Genomic DNA, 23,503 nt, shown 5'->3' with positions numbered 1-23,503 from the left:
GGGCTACTACAAACATGGGAACTAAAGCTACCATCTCCAACTCACCTCTGTGGCTACAGACACACATTTAGTTCTCGTTTTCTCTAAACCTACAACCCTGACAGGCCATCAAAATTCTGCTTTTGATCTGAACCACTAAGGAAAAATCTATTTTTTTTTTCTCCTGAAAAGAAAACCAAATGAAAACAAAAATTAAATAATTCCTTAGGTGACAGAATGTGACAGATAGGGAGACTGAATGAGGTAGCTGAAAAATGAAAAATGAAGGTCTTAAATTCATAGCTACATGAGACATTAACTGCCATACCTTTCTTCATTTTGCAATTACAGTTTTAGTCTTTATCTCTGCCCTGGAAAGTGCCAGGGCAGTGTCCTGGGCCAGTGACCACAGCACAGTTCACACACACATATCTTTTTCCTGACTGCAAGAATCTACCCATAATTTTGTAATTATCGGGCAATGACAGTAAACCACACTTACAATTAGGAACATATACTGGCATAGCTGGCCACACCGCCACGGTATTTCTCTTCAGTTACGAACACGAAGGGGACTGTCACCTGCTTTGGAGTCATATGAACAGAAACTTGACTCCCTTCTTTTCCCCAAACACCTACGATACTGCCAGGACCACTGATCATTCTACTATTTTTCTTTTGGGTCAGTGTACCATTAAAGTTGACTTGAAACTTTCTAAAATTGTTTTTACAAGTCTAGTGAGTTTGGCATTTACCCACAGATAAAAACAAATCTCCAGGTAAACCCCAGATGGAAGTCTGAATTTCCTGTCTTAAATGTTAATTTTGACTGACTTACGTGTTATGAAGAGGGACCTAACATTCATCAGGTTTTCCTTTTTCACAATGAAAATCAACATCATAATTTAAATATTATTTAAATATCTTTAAAACCAGTCATTAGCTCTTTGAATGTAGACAATTCAAATGACAAACCTCAGTCTATCTTCCCACCAAAGTCAGTCCATTCCTAACAGAACTTGCCCACACCAGCCAGTAAGATCCAGAAAATACATGAAGGTTTTCTCTTTCATTTAAACAGAAATTTATCAATTAGGCAATCCCAGTGCTAATGTGATCACAGAAGTAAAAAATAAATGAAGCTAGATAATTATCATACACATTAAATTCTAGACTTGGGAGAATCTTATCTTTGATATTTGAGAACGGAATGACAAGGATTCTTAGAAAAATGAAACTATTTAATATGAGAGTGTGTCGTACTTTTTATAATACTTGATAGTTCTCTGATATTCCAGATACTCATCTCTGATTTTTCTCCACACAATTATTTCAGTCATTGAGGAAGTGAGACAAGTGTGGCAGAGCATTCCACCTCACAAATTTCATAGGTGAAAGAACACTTAGAAAAGAACCTCAATAAAAGAAATTCCTGGGGACCAATTCTAAAGAAAGTGATAGCCACTCTATGAGAAAACAAGTGGTGAAGATGGCCTCAACTGTCCCCTGAAATCCTTACATATCTGAAGGTTAATGAGAATACATTTTTGAAGCCAAATAATAACAAAAACAAAGAGAAATCATATGTGATTTTAAGAAAAATGCTGATAATTCTCTGTTGTACTAAGTACACACTTACAATACTACTCATAGTGATTTGACTGTATCAAAGAATATACCTATTAAAAGGGCACTGTACAAAAATATTTGACATTTAAAAATCAAGAACCTAAAGGAAGTAAGAAAACAAGAAACCAACGTTTATTTCCTTAAAATATGGCTTCTAGGCTATCCTCTTCGTCCCTTTGTAAATTATTATGCTTACATAGTATTATCACCATATATAAATATATTTATTTTTATTTCTATTACAGTTTTTTTTACATTTCCACTATAATTCTGCCACCTTCCTCTTTAAAAGCTACAGAGCATACAGCAAAGAAACGTTAGGGCAGCACTTGGGGAACATTTAACTCTATTTCCTACCCTTCCGTGAGGCCTCTCTCTCACGAAAGTGACTTAAAAAATATGCTGTCAGACAGCAGCATACATGCAATTCTGGGCACAGAACCAAGTAGACAATAAGGTCAGAGGGAACTGGCGCTATGAGCCGTTGCTGATGAAACTGACTAACAGTTTCTAGGAAAGCTGGTGGCTCTCCTTGTCTTCAGTCATCTAAAGGAGATCCTTCTTGTTGCGGTTGTTTAGGCATAAGTCATATATGACTCTTGGGACCCCATGGACTATAGCCTGCCAGGCTCCTCTGGCCATGGGATTTCCCAAGCAAGAATACTGGAGTGGCTTGCCGTTCCCTTCTCTAGGGGATCTTTCTGGACCAGGGATCCAGCCTGTGTCTCCTGCATCGGCAGGCGGCTTCTTTACCACTGAGCCACCTGGGAAGCCCACAAAACAAGATCCTTACTCTCTTGCTAATGAGCACCGACGTTTGGGTTGGATCAAGTCTCTTCCTTTTGGGGGGAAGGATGAATAACCGGTGGAAGGAAAGTGAAAAGGAACAGAAGAATAAAAATGTGTGGTATCACATGGGGTTAGGAGTTAAATCCTGAAACTGGTATACTTGTAAACAGGATGAAACATTGGATAATAGATGTTAGGAGCCAAATTTCTCTTTCTTGGAAATGGAGGTTACAGATAAGCAAAGGGGGAAGCCAGAATGATTGATGTGGACTGGATTAGAGTCGGAGATATCAGTATGAACTCATGTTTTGAATAGAGAGAGAAAGGGAGGGAGAGAGGAAAGATATAGATAGATAGATAGATTATAAGTATATGTATATACATGGCTTGGTATACATACTTGTATTTTCCCATTCATTTTGGAGGCTAGAAGCAATGACACCCCAGTGAGCACTCAGCCTTTGGTTTCTAACAGCATGCTCCAATAAAAGGAATCAGACCTCTTTCCAGAAATGGCTGCTTCCAGGGCTAGGGCAAGGAAAATACTAGATGAGCCTGGAGCATCTTCCTTTTCAGAAAGGAAACAAGTGCTCAAAACACATTCTCATGAGAAAATGTCAAAGTCACACAGGAGCCAACAGAGAGTTCCACAGGCCAAAGACAGAACAACCTGGGCAATAGTGCAGTTTTAGATTATCATCCAAACTGATGAACAGTGAATAAATAAATAAGTATGGGATACAACACCTGTATGGAAGAACGGCAACTAATTTATATAAAGCTCCACTCTCAAGAAGGTGGGTCTTAACTTCCCACTCCTGAAATGTGTGGGTTTTACATGGTGACTTCCTTTGAAAGACTTCAGTATGGAAAGGTGGGGAAAAGGAGGCACTTACAGTGAAGAAAGTGACAGACACTGCCTCAGCCAAGTGACGGATGTTGACTTGATCACTGCTAAGTCATGTTGAGAGCATGGACCCTTGATATGATGGAAGAGAATCAGATCTCGAAACCTAGAACCCCACTGTATACCTTTAAGACCGTAAAATTTTTGCACCTTGTTTTATGTCCTTGGATATGTTCCAGTGTCTCTGAGCTCACAGTCCATGGAAACTTGAATAGAATATGTACCCTACTGTTGTGTGACAACTGTATAAATCTTAATTATGTTGAATTGGTTCACAGCACTCTTCAGGTCTACTATATTGCCCTTCTATTTCTTTGTATATTACTTCTATTAATTTTTGAGATTTTTATATTGAAACTCCAACTAAAATCTTAATATATCTACTTGAAAAATAATTGCAACATATAGTAGAACTATACATAATCTTGTTCTGTATTTTCCAAGTCTCCTGTAAGTATGTTATCATACCTTCATAATTTAAAAAAGGAAAAAAAATACTATAACCCTACTGTAACCCATAAGAAAAACATTAGATAAGCCAAAGTGAGGGTCATTTACAAAATACCTGACCAATAAATACACCTCAGGTCATTAAAAACAAGGGAAGCCTAAGAAATTGTCCCAGACCAGGGAAGGCTACGGAGACATAATGAATGAATGTAAAGTGGTATCCTTCAAGCAAGACCGGAACGATAACAATAACAAAACAACCTTAGGGGAAAACTAGTGAAATCCTAACAAACTGTGGAGTCTAGTTAACAATACTGCACCAAAACCCTTTCCTTGGTTGTAATACATGTATTCTACACATTTAAGAGATGAACAATAAGGGAAACTAAGCTGGAGGTATATGAGAACTCTGTACTGTCTCTGCAGCTTTTCTGTACATTTGAAACTATTCTAAAATAAAAGCTTCATTTTCAAAACTGTGGAGTAGTTAGCATGGAGAAGATAAGACCTAGAGGAGATTCCTAGCGGACAGCATTTCAGCTGCAGAGAGACCTTGCGGGGCGCTGTCAATTTACCGACAGTAAAGATTTCTGCTGAGGGTTTTAGAAAGTATCAATAATATAATATGTTTTAGACTTGCTCATTTTTTTCTCCAAAATCTCCTTTTATTAATATTTTCAACTCCCAGTATTTTAGCACTAAGAGAATATTTACAGGTCATCAAATTGCTGTCTCAACACTTTGTATTACCTGATGGATCCTAATGAGGTAAGTGGCATCTAACATCCTACAAAAGAGTAGACCATGGGCCCGGTAATTACTGATCCCAGTTACTGTGGAACCACACAGGGGCAATTCCCATGCACACGTGCTGGGTTAGTAGCATGACCTGCCTACACAGAATGACAAATCTAGGAATAAATGTTTAAAGTTACCTGTACTTTATTTTTAAAGCACTGAAGTTCAATTATTTTCAACAATAAACTTCTCCTTGGGAATCAAAAATAAACTTAAAAGACTGAAGTTTATTTTAGGATCATGGAGGATACCTTTTCCAGCTCATCCATTTTTTCCCCTGAATTCATGGGTATGGGAGAAGAGTAGTATAATTCAGGAACAGAAATCCCAGAGCTCACACTGGTGTGAAAGGTTTGGTGAGCAGAAACAACAGTGAACTAGTCACTGACTCATACTGGGTTTCATGCTCTCCTGAAAGTGGAAATTCACAAGCACTTTATTAAGAGCAGAATTAATAATCATTAGTATTTATTGAGTATTTACTATGAGCCAGGCATTGTTGAGTACTTTACCTGCATTCATTAGCTCATGCCAATGCTTACAATAGCTCTCAGATAAGTACCATTCATCAGTCCCATTTCTGAGACAAGAAAACTATAACACAAAGACTAAACATCTAACTCAGTAAGTGGTAACTTGTGTGTGTGTTTACATTCAGACAGAGTAAGATTAAATAAGTATCTATTGACTAAATACATAACTAGATTATGAATAAATAGGTATCTTCCAGGACTTTCTTGGTGGTCTAGTAGTTAAGACTCTGCACTTCTAATATAGGGCCCACAGGTTCAATCCCTGGTCAAGGAACTAAGATCCCATAGGCTGCATGACATGGCCAAAAATAAATAAAATAGGTATCTTTCTAGCAGAGATCTTGGGTGAGAAGTGATGTCTGCCTGCCTCCAGAGGTGGCCCTCTTAACCACTGTACTGCAAGGTCTCCTTTAACTCAGTGCTTTTTTTCTTTTTCCTTTTTGGCCACACCCTGTAGCATACAGGGTCTTATTTCCTGGACCAGGGATCAAACCCGTCTCCCCTGCAGTGGAAGTGTGAAGTCTTATTCACTGGGAAGTCAGGAAAGTCCAACCAACTTTGTGCTTTGATTCACCCTGTAAAGGTCAGGGCAGTGATGGAGAGTAAGATAGGATTCTCCCCCTTACAAGACTTCACAGTAAAGTTCAGGAATCAGGAGTGATCAGTGGTCAGTGACACCAGCCAACTGAGAAGGTGCTAGAATAAAGACAAAAGCAGAGCAGTGACGTCTGGCTGGCGCAGTTTGGGGCGATTTCACGGGAAGTGGGAGACTTATTCACCTGCTAATGCAGGTGACTCAGGAGGCGTGGGTTCAATTCCTAGGTTGGGAAGATCCCCTAGAGAAGATCACTCTAGCATTCTTGCCTGAAAAATCCCATGGACAGAGGAGACCGGCAGGCTACAGTCCCTGGGATTGCAGTCAGTCAGACATTACTAAGCAACTGAACATAAACACACAGGGAACTTGAACCGGGACTGCCAAGAGAGTAGCCTTTGAAGGGGAAATCAAGGAAGAGAAATGTCCTAAAAGTGAAAATTCAAGGATGGCTGACCTTTTTAAGTAATGCCAAGAAAAATGTTCTCATTATCCCAGTCCTGAGCTCATCAGACACATATTTATGGGGAAAAAACAAAGCAAATTTATAAAGTCCTATCCTCAAACAAGTGGAATGGTTAAATGTGAAATTTTTAAAAAGAAACTAGAGAATTTTTGTATTTTCTAGATATTAGTGTATGTAAACTAGATTAAAAATCTGAATTTTATCAATTAGATCTTAGTTGATACAGAAGAAAATTGCTTTTCATCTGCTGATTGTTCCTTTAAAAATAATCAGCATTAAGGTAATAATCATGGCTAAAAAATTTTTTTTTAATGTTTAGCCACCATCTTTTTAAATCCAACAAGAGTAAAAGAACAGAATGCAGACAAGTAAGAAAAGAATGTGAAAAACATTCCAAGAATAGTTAAATAGAAGAGTTTTGGCCCCTCTGGAGGAAGACTAATACTTATTTACTAGTTATTTAATTATGTACTAGGCTATCATTTGCCTCCCAAGTTGACAATTTCCATTTCACTGTCACTATAGTTATCTAAATAGGTTTGGGATTAAATCAGTATTTCCACTGTCATTGAAATGAATACTATGAAGATTTTTCAAAATAATGTTTGAGAAATAATATGCACACAGCAAGTAAATGATCTGGTACATGAGAGCACCATCCAGATCAAGGTCTAGGTCATTTCCAGGCTTAGAAAATTTCTTTGTGCGCTTTCCCAATAATACCATCCTCTCCATCCATGTTGTTGTTGTTCAGTTGCTCAGTCGTGTCCGACCCTTTGCGACCCCATGGACTGCAGCACGCCAGGCCTCCCTGTCCTTCACCATTCCCAGGGTTTGCTCAAACTCATGTCCATTGTGTCAGTGATGTCATCCAACCATCTCATCCTCTGTCGTCCCCTTCTCCTCTCGCCTTCAATCTTTCCCAGCATCAGGGTCTTTTCCAGTGAGTCAGCTCTTCACATCAGGTGGCCACAGTACTAGAGCTTCAGCTTCAGCATCAGTCCTTCCAATGGTTATTCAGGATTGATTTCTATTAGGATTAACTGGTTTGATCTCCTTGCAGTCCAAGGGACTCTCAAGAGTCAAAAGCATCAATTCTTTGGTGTTCAGCCTTCTTTATGGTCCAACTCTCACATCCATACACGACTATAAGAAAAACTATAGCTTTAACTATATGGACCTTTGTAGGCAAAGTCTCTGCTTTTTAATACACTGTCTAGGTGTGTCATAGCTTTTCTTCCAAGAAGCAAGCGTCTTTTAGTTTCATGGCTGCAGTCACCATCTGCAGTGATTTTAGAGACCAAGAAATATTCACATCTCCAAATAACCACTGTTTTGACTTCCATCGCCAGTAGTTTCACCTGTTCTAGAACTTCAACTTCTCAGAATTATACAACCTACTCTTTGTTGTACGTGCCTTTCACTGAGCATTGCGCCTGAGAGGCTCATCTAAATACATAAGCATTTCAAAGCAGAGCTACCCGGGTACAAAATGAAAAGTATGCCATCTATCTCAGCAAGACCTCAGATAGGAGAGTACTTAAACATGATGAGTTTTTTCACAGCTCTTCTTTTAAGAAAGGATATCGTTTCCACTTTCTTTATCTGGAAAACATAAATAATAACTCCTTTCCCTTCCTAGATTTGTGAGAAAACTAGTAGACTGTTCTACCATCTTTTCAGGTTGCCCTGAAGCCATGCTAAATTAGAAGCTCACCTCAACAAGCTTAGGGATGGAGAAGCAGTTTGTTTTCTGTAAATAATGACAGCTTTTTAGTCTCATTCTGCATCTGATAGCAGCAGTAGTCTGAGCAGCGCAGCTCAGAGAAACACTGAGTATAACATTATCCATTAAAGGATCGACTGTGTTATTACAGGAGTCCTACACTATCTTGAGTATATTAAAGGCCTATATATGGGGACACTCGGAGAAGGCGATGGCACCCCACTCCAGTACTCTTGCCTGGAAAATCCCATAGATGGAGGAGCCTGGTAGGCTGTAGTCCATGGGGTCGCTAAGAGTCGGACACAACTGAGTGACTTCCCTTTCACTTTTCACTTTCATGCATTGGAGAAAGAAATGGCAACCCACTCAAGTGTTCTTGCCTGGAGAATCCCAGGGACAGGGGAGCCTGGTGGGCTTCTGTCTATGGGGTTGCAGAGTCAGACACGACTGAAGTGACTTAGCAGTAGCTTAGCATATGGGCACACTGAGATCCAAGAAGGTTAGTGGCTTTCCAAATCATTAACTAGTCACAGATACATAGTCTAGGTCATCTGATTCCTGACTGGGGGCTTTTCTCCCATTCTCCCTGCTGTCCTCGTTGGAATACGATAGCTAAACTCATGGTGAACCAGCAGCACACCCTAGTACCTCTAGACGAGCAGTAAGACTCTGTTCATAGAGCAAAAAGCAAAGAAGACATCACATAATCAGGATAGGCAATAAATCTCAGTTAATGTTCGGAATTTTGAGCATCCAGTTGGGATGGCTCACTGTAATCTGAAAAGAGAACTGAGTCCCAGACTCAGCTCTGCTACTTAACTGGCCCTGTGACCTTGAGCAAAGACCCCAATATTTCATTGCTGAGATTATCAGATTCAGTTAAAGGGTCTCTAGGCTCAATAAAATTGATATACTTTTATGTCACCTTTAGACCTGTTCTAAGTGCTTCATGATTATTGCCTTGTTGTCATCACAACCCTATAAAGTAAGGTGCTATTAGTATTTCCGTTTTATAAATGAGGAAGTTGAAGTCCAGAGAGACCGAGCAGTTTACCCAAGGTCACAGAGCCCGTCAGAGAGATTTAAACTCCAGATGGTCTACCTCCTGAGTGTCCCTTGCACAATATGGGCCAGGGGCTTGTGGGTGGGAATACAGCTATATTTTAAGAGAAGGCAAGACATAAAGCCTGATGAATAATAATTCAAGTCTAGGCCCAACTGCTTCTTTGGTAATCTAACGAGACAGGGCAGATACTGTTCTAGTCTCTGAAACGATGCCCACTGTCATCACAGCTAAGTTCACGTGGGCTGCAGGCAGTGCGTCCTCTTCGCTTATAATAACTACGGTCCTTTGATTGCACAGAATCCATATTTAACACAGCATTAATTTTAGAAATCTGATACCATCAATTTTTGGACTTGTTTTTCTAACAGAGGCAGCCATTATTTTTAAACCCCCAAAGGGAAAAGCGACTAAAGACTTCCATCTGTCTCGCAAACACTGAGAGAGAATTTCAGAGTTTAAACTTGAGGGCCGAAGGGCTGCAGAAGGGGCGTGTTTGTGCAGCTGTGTGACATCCTGGCGCACTGACGTGAACAACAGACCCTAGACTCGCTTCAGGACATTTAATAGATTAAATAATGTCACTTGTACTTAGGGTTCGAAGAAATTCTAACTGAACAGGAAAAAGGTCACCTGGCAAAAGGGAAATCAACTTTAATATAAACAAAAGCATCGTGAGTTTCATATATCACTATTATTGCTGCAAGCAAAGGGTTCTAGAAGGAGTTAGGATGGCTGTGTTTAGGAACAGCGAGATGTGTGCTACAGAGAAAGAGAAAGGAACAAACCCACTTCCTACCTTCCTTCCCTTCCTGAGTCATCGCCTACATCAGCCCTCAGAGACCGGGGTGGACAGCAGGCCATGGTGTGTGGCGGGTGTGTTTCTGGAAAGGTTTGACACACCTCCAGTGGGCAAACTGCCAAGTAAGAGAGAATCTCACCTCTAAGTGAAGATGGTGATTCTTTCCTTTATGCTGAGCTTGTGCCTGGGGAGGAAACTTTAGGAGAGAAGCTGGAAGACCTTAGATATAAATTACAAAATAAACTGTAAAATAAAATCTAACAATATGGGACTTCCCTGGTGGTCCAGCAGTTAAGACTCTGCACTTCCACTGCAGGGGGCACAGGTGTGATCCCTGGTAAAAGACCCTACATTTCCAGTGGTGTGGCCAAAAATAAAAATAAATAAATAAATAATACAAAGACGTCCCTGGCAGTCCAGAGGTTAACACTTCGCCTTCCAATGCAGAGGGTTCGGGTTCAATCACTGGTCAGGGAGCTAAGATGCCACGTGACTTGCAGCCAAATAATCAAAACATAAAACAGAAACAGTATTATAACAAATTCAATGAAGACTTTTAAAAAAATGGTCCACATAAAAAAGTATTTAAAAAAATTTTTTAAATAAAAAATATGCTAAAGACAATTAAAATTTTTTAAATGTAATGATTTTGGATCCACTTTGCCCCAAACAAAATTATGAAAAACTTCCCAGTAGAGGATGAATGTAATAGAAATATTATTAAAATAACACATTAAATCTGGACTAGTAGCTTTGGATCAGTTCAGTTCAGTCGCTCAGTTGTGTCTGACTCTTTGCGATCCCATGAATTGCAGCACGCCAGGCCTCCCTGTCCATCACCAACTCCCAGAGTTCACCCAGACTCACGTCCATCGATCAGTGATGCCATCCAGCCATCTCATCCTCTGTCGTCCCCTTCTCCTCCTGCCCCCAATCCCTCCCAGCATCAGAGTCTTTTCCAATGAGTCAACTCTTCGCATGAGGTGGCCAAAGTACTGGAGTTTCAGCTTTGGGTCAAAAGATCCATAAGAGTCTACTTATACTGTGACTAACCCTCTCTGCAGTCCAACCGTCCCCTGGGAGTCACACCAAGTTCTGTGAAGAGATGGGTGGCCACGTGTAAAATTCTGGACTATCCCCCCAAGGCAGAAATGAAACCTTATACAAGGGAACCCAGGACACTAGGAGACACAAGCTGTAGGCTTATACAATGGAAGGCAGAAAGCTGGGAGAATTTATGTCAATTAGTCATAAAGAGTCCCCAATGCACTCAGCTTTATATCCCTATCATTCAGTTAAAAGAGGTGACCGTAACAACCCAGGCATCTGAACTTGGACTGGAGCAGAGAAAAAGGACTAGAAATGATGAATGCCTCCAACAGACATTGAGAAGGAAGAAGTAAGGAGGCCAAGGAGCTGCCTGGAAAAGACACAGGCAACTCCAGGGTCTGAACCTCTCCGAGGATGCGGTGGGATGTAAAGAGATGAAGGCTTAGAGAAAGGCTTAGATGAAGGCTTGAGTTCAAGCACCCTGAACATTCAAGGGAAGATGTGAGGAAATACAGTACTGTTGCTGCTGCTAAGTCGCTTCAGTCATGTCTGACTCTGTGCGACCCCATAGACGGCAGCCCACCAGGCTCCCCGTCCCTGGGATTCTCCAGGCAAGAACACTGGAGTGGGTTGCCATTTCCTTCTCCAATGCAGGAAAGTGAAAAGTGAAAGTGAAGTCGCTCAGTCATGTCCGACCCTTAGCAACCCCATGGACTGTAGCCTACCAGGCTCCCCACTCCATGGGATTCTCCAGGCAAGAGTACTGGAGTGGGTTGCTATTGCCTTCTGCATTACAGAAACTGATCTATGTTAAAAAGAAAAAGACATTTAACAGTACTAGACATTAGCAAGAAAACAGAGTTGAAGTTAAAGAAGTTATTAGGGGTGATTTTTCCAAATAAAAGCAGAGTTAAGTTGACCTCTTACAGGATGATTACATGAAGGAGACAGTAACTTCCCTGGTGGCTCAGATGGTAAAGAATCCGCCTGCTATGCAGGAGACCTGGGTTTGATCCCTGGGTTGGGAAGATCCCCTGGAGGAGGGTATAGCAGTCCTCCAGTACTCTTGTCTGGAGAATCCCCATGGACAGAAGAGCCTGGTGGGCTACAGTCCAAGGGGTCACAAAGAGTCAGACATGACTAAGCACAGACACGACTGAGCGACTAAGTACACCCACACAGCTTTTACTAGGAAAGGTATCTAACTAAATTGGAGCTAAAACCCAATGGCTTTTGTTTTTTCTATTTTTCAGGGATTACACATGAGAATTCGAATGTCTCATATTAGGAAACCAGCTAGAAAACCATGAAACCATTTTTTTTTAAACCTGTTATCATATTCTTTCATAACATTATTAGGGGTATTGAGCTATGTGTTGCTACTTAAAACTTTTGATTCACTCAAATCACCGGAAACTGGTAGAATTACAAGGCCCTTTGCATAGCAGCCCAGTGTCTGGTGGCAAATATCTGACTACATAATGTAACATGCTCAATTATCAGGAATCATTCTTTAAAACAGGCAACCCACAAGTTACTGTTCCAGTTTAAACAGAAAACACCACCTCTTCTATCTCAACTCTCAATTGAGAATCAAGTATCTCCTGGGATGCCAGTCTGTTAAAGCAGGCAAACACAAATGGAGAAATGATTGATACTTATGCTGCTCTATATGAAAACTTCCAGAGAAGTAAGCAAATGTTTTGTTAACTTCCAAGGCCCTTGGACTGCTTTTGTACCGAGAGTCATCAGGTAAAGACTGCTTTTGTACCGAGAGTCATCAGGTAAAGCAAAAAGTTTATTTATTTGTTTGAAATTCACACAGTGTGTATGTGTATATTGGTGGGTTGGCAGGGGGGCTGCTCTAGTGTATTTATGGGCTAAGAAGAAAGCCTGGTGGGAGAGAGAAAGTGAAGATATGAGAGAGAATACACTAGAATTTGAGAACTGAACGCCTGCAGGATAAGGGCAAGGCGTGGGTGGAGGGGCAGAGCCCGAACCTCACATGGTGAATATCAGGAAGTCACCAGAAAGTCAGGAAATTACAGCAGCAAAGACGTGGGAAGAGAAGCTCAGCAGGATGGCACGTATTTCAAATGAGAAATAACTTTCAAAAGCAAAGTTGACCTCTTAGAGGATGATTACATTAAGGAGGTAGCAGTTTTCCTGGTGGCTCAGATGGTAAAGAATCCACCTGCAATGTGGGAGACCAGGATTTGATATCTGGGATGGGAAGATTCCCTGGAGGGGGGCAGCTTAACTCCTCTTCCACGCAATACTGGAAGCAAAACAGGCAGGAGTGGTGGGCGATCAGGAGTGGATAGAAGGTCAGTAGCGAGGGGTGAAGGGCCACCGAGCCTCTTCCACCAGGGGAGAGTTGCCAAGGAGAGGTGGGTTTCTGACCAAACAAGAAAGAAGAGGAAGGAGAAGTCCACAAAGAGATGAGGATGTAGGAAACTCTGCTTCCTGTGGAATGGAGTCATCCATCCGTAATTAATTTCTTGAGACAAGGTAATGCACTGGGGCTTTGAGTGAGCAAAATGGACTGGATCTCTGCCCTTGGGAGGCTTATTTATGGTCTCTGATGGGAGCTGACATTATCCTGGCAACATCCACTCCAGCGCAGAAATACAGCAGGTAGTGAGAGCACAGGGGGTGAGGCGGCTGAGGGGCTCCCAGTGAGGCAGGGCAGCACTGGCTCTTGGGACAGGCATAGCATGAAATGGTCTCCCAGTTCTGAGTTAAAATTCAGGATAAAATTGTTTGAGGGGTACAGAGATTTAGCCCAGTTTCATAACACTACTTAAAAAGTAGAAACACCCTGTATCAATTAAGCAGGAGACCACTGAAAAGTCACTGAAAAGCAAAGGATTAACATTCCTTAGTTTGAACAACACCTAATTCTCTAACTACAGAGACAGAGACAAGAAAGACAGAATTCCATTAGCTGTGTTTTGAAAAAATAATATTACAGTAATGATGCCTTCAAAGTTGATTTTTTTTTCTCCAATATAGTCACTAAAGCTATCCCAATTACAAGATGTTCTATTTCGGTTTCCTTCTTGAAAATGACATGTGTGTTAAGCAAGCATTCCAGAGAACGAGCTGTACCAGCAGGACTTGGATATAACCCTACACAGAAAGCCTCTGAATCCAATTAGGGCACCATCAAGCCAACCAGCTGATTCCAAAGTCCTTTTCTGATATTATTTTTATTAAGATTTTCAATACTGGCCAGAAGGATTGTTGAATGTGTACTAGAATGATGAAAAAAGCCCATAACTGAGCTTCAGAAGTAGCTAGTTGCCACTCACAGACTTCCCGGAAGCCACAAAATTATTCTTAACTACTGTTCTTATCAAGCGAGTAGGGGAAAAAAGATTGCCTCTTTGAAGAGTAAGTACATGAAAAAAAGAAAAAAAGGACTAGTCTTCCCTGCTATATTAGGAGTCCCATGATACCCCCACCCTGAACATAAGCCACAGAAGGTACTTGATAAATATTTACAAAATGAATAACTAAGTCATGCACAAACGTTTGGCAATAATTTACAAAGCCTGGCCTATCTAGGCTATGATTTATTTTAGCAGGTCTTTAGATTTTTCACACAGGGGAAATTGTTTCCAACAGCGCTTTCCTGTAGAATTCCAAATATTTTGAAAGATAATCTAACAGACACTAAAGTTTGAAATTGAGAAAATATCAAAGCCACCAGAAAGGGTGATTAACACTCAGAAGAATGGTACATGCATTGTTGACAAATTTTTCAGGTGAATAAACACTTGCTGCTTACTATGTAATTTTAAATAACGTAAAAAGACAATCATTAAAGATAAATCACTGAAAAAAGAAAACAGTTGGAATCATTTAGAGGTGAACTTATCTTTGAAGAACTTCCTACTGAGACTTTCCTGGCAGTCCAATACTTCAAATGCAGGTGGTGTGCGTTCGATCCCTGGTTGGGGAACTAGGATCCCATATGCCTCATGGCACTCCCCAACCCCCACCAAAAAAGAACTTCCTATTTCCACACAGCGTGAGTGGTGAAAATTATCCATTTTTAAGAAGCTACTCATCCACACACACCACACTGGCATCGCTTTTTCCTTCTCTGAACACTACAAGCACATCAGGCATCTCAGGTTTGCCGATCTTCCCAACCCAGGGATCGAACCCACATCTCTTGTATCTCTTGCACTACAGGCAGATTCTTTACAGATGAGCCACGGGGGAAGCCCCATGCAACTAGAAAGGAGCTATGAAAAGGTTTGGAGGGGAATAAATGATAGAAGTGGATTATTTCTGATCTGGAGCAATGGAAGCAATGAAATGTCTTTGAAAGCTATTTTTCTGGTCTTCCAGAGGGTTCCAGGAAAACAAAAACATCTCCCTCCACAATAGACACCTGCATAGAGCCACCTGCATTCTCCACTGGTCTCCAGACAATTGCTGGGAGCTGCTGAGGCGAATGAGTACTCAGGGGAGATCCCTCTTACCCTCCAGCAGAAATGCTCTGGACTCAGGGAAGAAACAAAGCAAGAAAGCTGACATCACCGAGAAGAAGAATGAGAGAACAAACCCAGATCTGGACTCGGCTCTATTTCCCACCAGGTGGGAAATTGCACAATTTATTTTTATGCTTAAACCTGCAAAAAATTTAAAAAGTTAAAAAAAAAAAAACTGTTTTATTCAAAAGACGGGTTGCTTGCTTGGTTAATATAATAGTGATTCATGTTGAAAACCCAGTTATAGAACTGCCTGCATGTAGTGGGGCTACAAGTTGTTCCTTTAGCTTTTGTTGTTGTTGATGTTATAGCTGCCAAGCACAGGAAGTTGCATTTTACTCCTGTTTCCAAATATACCTAATGTCAAAATCTAAAGAGGGAAAAAAAAAGTTCCGCTTTGTGACTCTTAACCTCAGATCCTTTGCAGTTAAGGCCACCTTTAGGTTTAACACAGGTAGCTCAGTCCTTAAGGACTCTAGTTCACTGGGACAGGTTATCCACTGGACTGGCTAAGAAATCACTGCAAAGGAGGCCTCTGTTTATTCTGCACCTTTCCCTATTTGAAAGTTAACCAGAACCTTGTGCCCATACTCTTCACGCCTAGGACCAGATCTCCAGCAAGAAAAATAATGTTAGACTGGCACTGTGAGACCACAAGTAATTATTAATTAAATCCTGATCTGTTATTTCCATTGTATAAGAAGTTCATTCCTAACCCTTAAGGCTACTGAATTTTACATCTGAAATATCAGGGTCTTGGGCCAGGTGAAATGTTCTCATTTGGAAGAACACCAGTGTTCTGTGACTTTTAACCTTCCTTAGAATGCGTGTTTAGCAGATTCTAATCTGCAAAATGCCTTAAAAGATGAGAAAGTGACAGAGTCACAATTAGTGGGAGAGGGGGCTTGGCTAAGAGTTTCTGCATCCCCCCACCTCCACCCCATCACTATTAGGATTCAGATCAAGGCCCCAAAAGAACCAGGTCTTTTGTGCAGCTTTTTGGGGCAGTGTTTTCTATCTCAGCTGTATCAAGGTCTAACTTCTGGGCTTCCCCGGTGGCTCGGCAGTAAAGAATATACCTGCAATGGAGAAGACACAGGAGATGTGGGTTTGATCCCTGCATTGGGAAGATCTCCTGGAGGAAGGCACGGCAACCCACTCCAGTTTTCTTGCCTGGAGAATCCCATGGACAGAGGAGCCTGGCAGGCTTCAGTCCACAGGGTTGCAGAGTTGGAAACGAAGGAGGGGGTTAACGTACACACACACACACACACACACACACACACACACACCTTAATTCTAGGAAACTCCTGGTCCAGAACATGCCTTAAACAATGAAATAATTTCTGAGGTTACTGGAGAATTTTGAATCCTTTTCAGAGAGGACCTAGGATTGCTAGATTCAGATGCACCCAAATCTTACTTGTGTGCTTAACTCTCTGGAGGGACCTATTCAATTTAAATTAAGAAATTTTGAACCTCAAAAAGGTGAGTATGCTTTTGAAGCACTATCTTCATGATCTGTGACAAGATGAGCAAGTCCACGCAACTGTGCATCCCAGTGAATAATGTCTTTTAATACAGGATAGGAAGGTCTTCTGCCCATTTTTTGATTGGGTTGTTTGTTTTATTGATATTGAGCTGTTTGAATATTTTGGAGATTAATTTCCTGTCAGTTGTTTCATTTGCAAATATTTTCTCCCATTCTGAGGGTTGTCTTTTCATCTAGTTTATGTTTTCTGGCTGGTGGGGGGTGGGGTGGGGGGGTGTTGTTGTGCGATGATGAGTTAGTGTTTAATGGGAACAGAGTTTCAATTTAGGAAGGTGAAAAATTTGGGAGATGGATGAAGGTGAGAGTTGCACAGCATGTGTTTGTATTAGGACTACTGAACAGTAGAGTTAACTATGGTTAAAATAGTATATTTTGTATTATGTTACTTTTACCACAATAAAAAAAACACACACTAAAAAAAAGAGAGGTAGGAAGGTATCAACAAAAGCCTTCTGAGTATTTTGCAATGTGATGGGATATAACACGAATGTGTTTAGTCACACACGAATCATCTTTGGATTACCAACATGATTCAATGGGGCTGTGAGAACATTCCTGTTCAGGTTTTACTTTGACAGGTGTTTAAACACTATCTTTCTTTAGCATCCCTATTCATTTCCTTTCTTATTTTAGCAGCTTTTTGTGAAGAGACACGTCACTCTGCTGGATACCAAACACATCTAAGACAATGAAAGCATACCAAGTAAGAAAAATCAAACCCAGCAAAGAAAAAGTATATATGGAGTGACATTTGGAAACAAAACATTTCTCTACATAGCATGCCTCACCCTCCAGGGGCCTTGAAGAAGATTATGAAACCAGTCAGGTAGCACATATATAGTGGATGACCACACTGGAATTAGGATCCTGATAAGCTATTTTTTTCTCTCTCACTGTTACTCAAATCAAGTTGGTGTTCCAGTCACAAGATACTGGTAATTACTTCTTGCACAATTATGGTGGCCATATAACATTCATGTAGACTGTTTCCCAATTTCACCCTATAGACACTTTACATTCTGCGTTTCACCTCCTAGTGGCACTGCCTCGTGACTTTCGTTGATTGCCATTGCTGAAAATCCCCTTCAGCGCATCTTCTCACTCAAGTCATTCCTGTTGAATATGTGGTATTGCTGGAGGTGAGCAGAGAAGAGGCTGGGATCTGTTAATGAGTGGAATTGAAGAAACCAGGAAAAAGATAACAGATCTGACGTGCTTTATGGGCCACTGTGAATGGACCCCAGTTTGCAAACCTGTTTCAAGAACAGTGTTACAGGCTGAATTGTGTCCTCCAAAATTCACATGTTGAAGTCACACCAAGAGCCTCAGAATGTGACTATATTGGATATGGCCTTCAACAAGATAATTAAGGTAAAAATGAGGTCCTATGGGTGGGCCCTCATCCAATATGACTGATGTCTTTATAAGAAGATGATTTTGGACATAGACATGTGCATGCGCAGAGGAAAGACCGCAAGAGGACACAGGGAGAAGGCGGTGCCTCCAAGGCCTCAGAAGAAAACACACCTTGATCTTGGATTTCTGAGCCCTCGGCTCTTGGACTCAAAACTGAGAAAAGAAATTTTGGCTGTTTTGTCTGTGATCATTTGTTATAGCTGCCTTGGCAAACTAACACAGACATTTACCATTGTCTGTAAATCTATTTATTCACGGGCTTCCCCGATAGTTCAGCAGTAAAGAATCCACCTGCAATGCAGGAGACGCAGGTTCAATCCCTGGGTTGGGAAAATCTCCTGAAGGAGGAAATGGCAACCCACTTCAGTATTCCTGCCTGAAAAATCCCAGGAACACATTTGAAACCGATGAAAACGCCGCATGGCTTTCAACTTCACCTCTACCTCTCCCCACTGAAAAGAGGGGAAAAGAAAGCTTCATTAAAGACTTCTGCTCTGCCGACTGGATGGTGGCTTTGTAAATTAAAACATCATCGTTTGGAAAATGAGGTATAAAGTGTTCTGATATTCTGTGGTTGGATGACACAAGAGGGGGTCGGTTTTCTAAAAGTGCACAGTTCTAGATTCTTTTCCAAATCTCCAGTTCGATTTTATCCTTTTCATGTTTTCTTTCCAAAAACTGGCAGCCAAGTACTTTCCAAGAGACAGAACACCAGTCACGCACATATGTATACAATTCCGTTTTAGAAGATGTTAGGAAAATGAGGCTCAGCTCAGTCTGGCCCACAGGAACATTCGACGTGAGCTCCGTTAACTCCTTCTTCCAAGTTTCCATCCTCAGCCGGCTCCTCCACAGACAGCCTGGCACGTCAGCACAAGTAAACTTTACAGATGTAGGGGAAATTTTGAAAAACACAAAAATAGATGGAATCGGCAATAGCAATCCTGAATTGTCCCATCACGTTGCCCCCTCTCAGCCCTGTGGCGGCTACCCAGCTATGGTCAGAAGCATTTTTATTCTAGAAGGAAGGTCCGAGGCCAATTCAGCAGGCCCGCCTCAGAACACCTCAGGCTGTCAACGGACGCCTTCCTAGAAGAGGCTGAGAGACTCTTTAGAAAAAGCTTTTAAGAGAACTGACTAGAATTTACTTCACAATGGGCAAGGTACTGCAAATAGGCCCACCGTTGACAGGAAAGACCCCTGAAGTACAGAGGCAAAAATAAAAAGCTAAACGTTTCCAAAAAGGAACATATGAAAAGAATTTTTAAATAAACGGCTGCTTCCTTTTGGAGTTTTCAGAATGTGCTGCCCACATCTCTGAAGGGCTCGGCCTTCTTTTTAGAAGTACGTTTCAGTCAAATCTTTCTCACAGTTCCTCCCACTCATTATTAAACACCTGTTTTCATCCAGTCCCTTATTCTTTGACTTTGGTTCCTCCTTCAGTAATTAGACCACAGCTACCTCCAATGAAGTTCACAGGGGTCTTCCTGAAAAGGCAACAGAATTGAAATTCTGCGACTTTCCCTTAAATAGTAACTTTCCCTTCAAGTGTAACTACATTTAGCTCAAACGTGACTACTGTGGGAAATGAATTATTTTGCAGCTAATAATATTAATAAAATGTACGCAAGATTTTCTGGCAATGAGATTTCACCAAAATTGTACTTGGAAATGGGAATACTTGCTTCTGAACAGGACACATTAATGAGCAAATCCATCAAGGCACTGGGTACAGAACATCCGTGGTTTTTAACTGGACGCTCTGTAATTTCCACCTCAAGTCAAGACAAGATACACATTGCTGGCAAAGAAATTTTGATCTGAAGCCACCCTCTGAATGTTACTAATCTCCAAAGGAGCTTTCTCACAAGAATCTTCTGGAACACTTATTGAAAAACCAGATTCCAAGACTCCTCTTCAAAAGATTCTGATTTTGCTCATCTAGAATATGGAGCCCCAAACTGAGTGTTTTTAGCAAGCATGTAGGTGATTCTCACAATTGGACAAGTTCATGAAATACTAACCTTTAATTGTAACACCCTAGGTTTCTGTTTGGACCAGAATCCCACATCCTTAAAATGCACAAAATACAGGAAAACTACAGTTATTCTAAACAGACCTTAAACATGTATCTTTTTAAAAATGGTAGCAGATTATTATCAAAATAAACTCTGGCTGCTCAGAGGGTAAGGAATCCGTCTGCAATGCAGGAGACTCAAGTTTAATTCCTGGGTTGGGAAGATCCCCTGGAGAAGGGAATGGCAACCCACTCCAGTATTCTTCTGGCAAATTCAATGGACAGAGGAGCCTGGTGGGCTACATTACTGGGGTTGCAGAGTCAGACATGATTGAGCAAATAACACTTTCACTATTCAAACATATTTTAATAAGCCTGTTCAGCTATAAAACTTATAAACTTTCATAGAACATTTTTTACATTGTGATAACAAAAGCAGGTCAAAGTCAAGTTCTTGTGGGACAATCATCCAAGAAAGTCTTTTGAAATGAATAAAAATCTGCTAAACTTCTAAAAAAAAAAAAAAACAATAGTCTTCTACAAAAAGAGAAAGAGTTAATCATGATGGATTATAAGTGGCAATGGGTGTTTGCACATATACAGTAAGTTCACTTTTGCTAGCTTTATGACCCACCCAAGCAATCAACTAAGTATGAAGGCAGAAAAACAGGTACTAATACAAGGTGTGTGTGTCGGGGGGTGGGGGGGAGAGGGCTTCCTTGGTGGTACAGTGGATAGGAATCCACCTGCCAATGCAGGGGATACAGGTTTGATCCCTGGTCCAGGAAAATTCCACAAGCTGCAGAGCAACTAAAGCCACAACTATGGAGAAGGAAATGGCAACCCACTCCAGTGTTCTTGCCTGGAGAATCCCAGGGACGGGGAAGCCTGGTGGGCTGCCGTCTATGGGGTCACACAGAGTCGGACACGACTGAAGCGACTTAGCAGCAGCAGCACCAGCATGGAGCCTGGGTGCTGCAACTCCTGAAACCTGTGCATCTGGAGCCTGTGCCCTGCAACGAGAAGCCACCACAATGACAAGCCCACACACCACAACAAAGAGCAGACCTTGCTCACTGCAACAAGAGAAAGCTGATGTGCTGATGTGCAGCAAGGAAGACCCAGTGCAACCAAATAAATAATTAAAAAGGTGGGAGGGGACTTCCCTGGTGGTCCAGTGGTTGGGAGTCCACCTGCCAATGCAAGGGGCATGGATTCGATTCCTGGCTGGGGAAAGATTGCACATGCATGGGATAACTAAGCCTGTGTGCCACAATTACTGAAGCTCACTCGCCCTAGAGCCCACACTCTGCAACAAGGGAAGCCACTGCAATGAGAAGCCCACACACCACAACTAGAGAGGAGCCCCTGCTCACAGCAACTAGAGAAGGTTCGCACACAGCAATGAAAACAGTGTGGCCAAAAATAAGAAAGAAATCAATTTTAAAAACTAAAAGAAAGAAAGAAAATCCCCAAGAGCTTTTCTCAAGAAGCTATCCGTGTGCTCAGCCAAAATAAGGAAATAGATGCAGGGAAAAAGTCCGACATGGTTCTAGCTATCTGGAGATCCAACAGAAGAGGGAAATGGTAGAAATCCCCAGAATGATGTGAAGAGAGATCCCAGGGCAACAGCCTATTTCCTATTTAGAGGAAATAGGGCCCAAATTGGAACAAAGACCTCAGATAAACTTCCCAAAGAACTTGAAAGAAGAACGAAATTGTCTGGACATACTGAGAAGAGACCTATGTAACTGGGGGAAGGTTTGGGGATGGGAACACAGGATCCTCAGCCAAAACATTAGTAGGGAAAGCAAAAGCAATGCAGGAAGGAAAAAGGAACCACGGTTTACCTCAAGGCTTAGCTGTCATCAGCTTTTACGTAGTTATAAGTGATACTGATCTAATCTAAAGGACAATGGAAAAATGTTGGGAAGATGAGAACATCATCAAAGGATGGGAAATGCATGACTGGAGTGGGGGCAGAGGTGAGATAGTTTGAGAAAGGAATGTGTCAAGCTGAACAGCCAATAATTAATATTGTAAACACAGTATTTAGAGATTGGAGACAAAATACTAAATCAGTTTAAATGACTCTACATTTCTTGGATGCCACTTAACTTTCCAATCACGGCCTGTCACTCTACTAATATATGACATGGTCAAATAGAGCTATTCATTTATTCAGCAGTTTTTTGTGTCCAGACCCATCTAAGAATAAGAAGGGTCTTCCTTGGTGGCTCAGACTGTTAAAGAATCTGCCTGCAATGTAAGAGACCAGGGTTTGATCCCTGGGGCAGGAAGATCCCCTGAGAAGGGCATGGCAACCCACTCTAGTATTCTTGCCTGGAGAATCCCATGGACAGAGGAGCCCTGCAGGCTACAGTCCATAAGGCTGCAAAGAGTCGGACATGACTGAGTGACTAACACGCTCATGTTCACAGGAATAAGAAGACACGCTAGTAAACAACACATATAAGTCCTTTGCTCTTGGAGCTTAGGTCCTAGTGAAGGGAGGCAAAGGAAAAACAAACACATAAACAAGATAATCTGAGTGATAAATGCAATGACAGAGCAGAGGAGTGTGACTGAGGGGTGGGCAGGAGAGGTCCCTGTGAAGCGGGTGATGCAGGAGCTGAAACAAGGAGCCAGCTTTGGAAAGAGCAGGAGGCAGAGTGTCTCAGATCTCCTACACTTACAGGAAGCAACTGCCAAAGTCATGGGTAAGAGTGAGCCAGGCTTGTGAGATGACGGGAAATGGAACTGAAATTGTTGGGTTGATGGTGAGGGGCAAAGTGGTGGAGATGAAGTCAAGAGTTGGTGGTTTAGTCACTAAGTTGTGTCTGACTCTTGAGACCCCATGGACTGTAGCCCACCAGGCTCTTCTGTCCATGGGATTTCCCAGGCAAGAATACTGGAGTTGACTGCCATTTCCTTCTCCAGGGGATCTTCCCGACCCAGGGATCAAACTTGGGTCTCCTGCATTGCAAGAGGTCTCCTACACTTCAGGTAGATTCTTTACTGACTGAGCCACCAGGAAAGTCAGAGAGATGGGAGGAAATCAGGGATCACATGGAATCATGTATGGCTTTGAGGATGCCAGGGTGAAATCCAGATTTCATTCTAAATGCAACAGCAAGTCATAGGAAGGTCTTGTGTAAGGAAGTGACATGATTTATGCTTTTAAAAAATTACTTTAGCTGTTGTGTGGGAAGTGAATTGCAGAAGG

At 41.6% G+C, this 23,503-nt stretch overlaps 1 protein-coding gene and 1 long non-coding RNA gene across 12 annotated transcripts in view; one reads left to right on the top strand and one right to left on the bottom strand.

The window, feature by feature from the left end:
• The window catches only part of PHACTR2 (phosphatase and actin regulator 2), a 301,267-nt gene that overhangs the window by 108,463 nt on the left and 169,301 nt on the right, over positions 1-23,503 (bottom strand). The window lies entirely within an intron of this gene.
• On the top strand, positions 12,447-18,686 carry LOC133254119 (uncharacterized). 3 transcript variants are annotated; one of them, XR_009738577.1, is made up of 3 exons: positions 12,674-15,053; positions 15,150-15,398; positions 17,478-18,686. It is a non-coding gene; the product is annotated as an uncharacterized LOC133254119 (long non-coding RNA). The 3 variants fall into 3 exon arrangements; XR_009738578.1 differs by having other exon boundaries at positions 12,447-15,398; positions 17,481-18,686; XR_009738576.1 differs by having other exon boundaries at positions 12,447-15,398.

The sequence above is a fragment of the Bos javanicus genome, chromosome 9 (genome assembly GCF_032452875.1).
Source record: "Bos javanicus breed banteng chromosome 9, ARS-OSU_banteng_1.0, whole genome shotgun sequence".
Classification (NCBI taxonomy): domain Eukaryota; kingdom Metazoa; phylum Chordata; class Mammalia; order Artiodactyla; family Bovidae; genus Bos; species Bos javanicus.
This window is presented reverse-complemented; position numbering and strand designations above follow the sequence as displayed.